Source organism: Callorhinus ursinus, unplaced genomic scaffold (genome assembly GCF_003265705.2).
Source record: "Callorhinus ursinus isolate GAN/ISIS: 27379988/994484 unplaced genomic scaffold, GSC_fseal_2.0 scaffold9, whole genome shotgun sequence".
NCBI classification, from domain to species: domain Eukaryota; kingdom Metazoa; phylum Chordata; class Mammalia; order Carnivora; family Otariidae; genus Callorhinus; species Callorhinus ursinus.
Window position 1 is genome coordinate 13,639,045 of NW_027397071.1, and position 1,997 is coordinate 13,641,041.

Sequence of the window (1,997 nt, forward strand, 5' to 3'; positions counted from 1 at the left end):
GCTATTTTAATTTTCTATTAAACATTGTTCCAAAAGCATTATTTTATCCCGTATCTTACTGAGTTATAAGAAATAACATTAGCATTAGAATAAAACAGGAAGAAAGAGAAATCAAATATGGAAATTAAACTAAACTTATATGGAAAAGGAAAATGAGAACACAGGACTGAGGGCCTTACAGATAGATACTTTGAAAACTGCATTTCAAAGCAAACTTTATTTGTTCAATTATTTTTAACAACAGCGTTTTACGACCAATACACTGATTTTTTCAAGAAGGGAAGTCATTTTAAAAATATTTTTATTTTAAAAATAAGCCTGCATTCAGCTGTAGATTCCACTCCCCCCCCCCCAAGCTCTGATCAGGTTTATTTTGATTTGAGAAAAAAAAATACCATTTTGATGGCATGAAAAGCAAAATTTAAGTCTTTTTTTAAAACATCTCAGTACAGAATTTTAAAAGCTATTAATGGAAAACAGATTAAGGACATTAATTCACAACAGTAATTACCACTGGCCAGTTCCTGGTATTCGGCTTCTCCCCTAGTTCTCCAGAGGAAAACTTAAGTTGAATCTTCAGCAGAATGATCTTTAAATATACTTTATAAGCAAAATGAGAGCTTTTGTTTACATAGTTTTTAGATTTTGCTGTTCCTAATTTTATTCTGAAACTCAAGTTTTACCCCAAACCATAATTACCGTATGAACTTTGTAATGCACAGTTTTGTATGCAATTCAGCAAACAGTAGTACACCATCGGGCCCTGTCCACCCAGAGCTAAGGAAAAACAGGGCCGGTCACACCCATTTAAAAACAAATCTCACACTATTTGCCAATGTGTAGTTTCCGTCTAAGTTGGGACAATGAAATATATGGATATATATCTATATATCTCAACTTAATTTTCAAAGGTGAGCAAAGGGAGTTCTTCACAGCTTAGCTTTGCCCGGCTGAAGCTGAAGATTTTGTAACTTCATAGCCAGACCCATGTTGCCAGTGATTTTCAATTTGCCTTGAAAGAAGGCCGACTAAGGATTCATTTTACCAGTCATGAACGCCAGTAAATCCGAGTCAGCCATTGTGATTGGGCAGTCAGCCTTCTAATCTGAGTTAGGAAGCACTGATCCTTTGCCGTTCTTCACATCCACCACCAGGTGACTTCTTTACCCTCAGGGCCGTCCACCTTGAAGGCGAAAATACCACCGCTTTTCTTCACAAACTGGTCCCCTTCCTCTTCAAGCTTCTTCTCAATCTCCTTAAAGACATTTGCCTTAGGGCGCCTGGGTGGCTCAGTTGGTTAAGCGACTGCCTTCGGCTCAGGTCATGATCCTGGAGTCCCGGGATCGAGTCCTACATCGGGCTCCCTGCTCAGCAGGAAGTCTGCTTCTCCCTCTGACCCTCTTCCTTCTCGTGCTCTCTATCTCTCATTCTCTCTCTCTCAAATAAATAAATAAAATCTTTAAAAAAAAAAAAGACATTTGCCTTAAATCCATCAACTGCAGAGCTGGTTGGAACAGCCTCAATTTGATGAGTTCTAAAAGAACTGGCAGCTTCAGGAAAACCCATCTCGTAGATCGTCCACGTAACTGTTCTAAAGTACATAAATGGTATAATGAATCTACAATGCAATATCCTTTCTACTTTACTTTGTGGCACTTGTGCATTATGTCTTCTAATTGTTTCCTGTGGGTTTTTAGAAAATATTCATATGAAATGTGAAATTACAGATTATTTCCATTGAGTTGTATATTTTTATTTTTCATAATGAGAACTTAAAGTATGAGCGAGACTATCAGCTTACAGATCAAAACACATTACAAGGTAAGATAATATTATTTCTGCTCCTATGTAGTGTTGTTAAAATATTGACATGTTAATGCAGGCTTTCAGACACTCAGACTGATTCTTTGGGAGACGGTAGGAGGGAGGTCATGGACTCAAGTTTCTTAGTTCACCTAGGAATAATCAAATTGATCTGTAATCCAGAAGGGTATTTG

At 37.3% G+C, this 1,997-nt stretch overlaps 1 pseudogene; it reads right to left on the minus strand.

Annotated features, from left to right (window-relative positions):
* Positions 1-898: 898 nt before the first annotated feature.
* On the minus strand, positions 899-1,573 carry LOC112824624 (sterol carrier protein 2-like; annotated as a pseudogene).
* Positions 1,574-1,997: the final 424 nt, after the last annotated feature.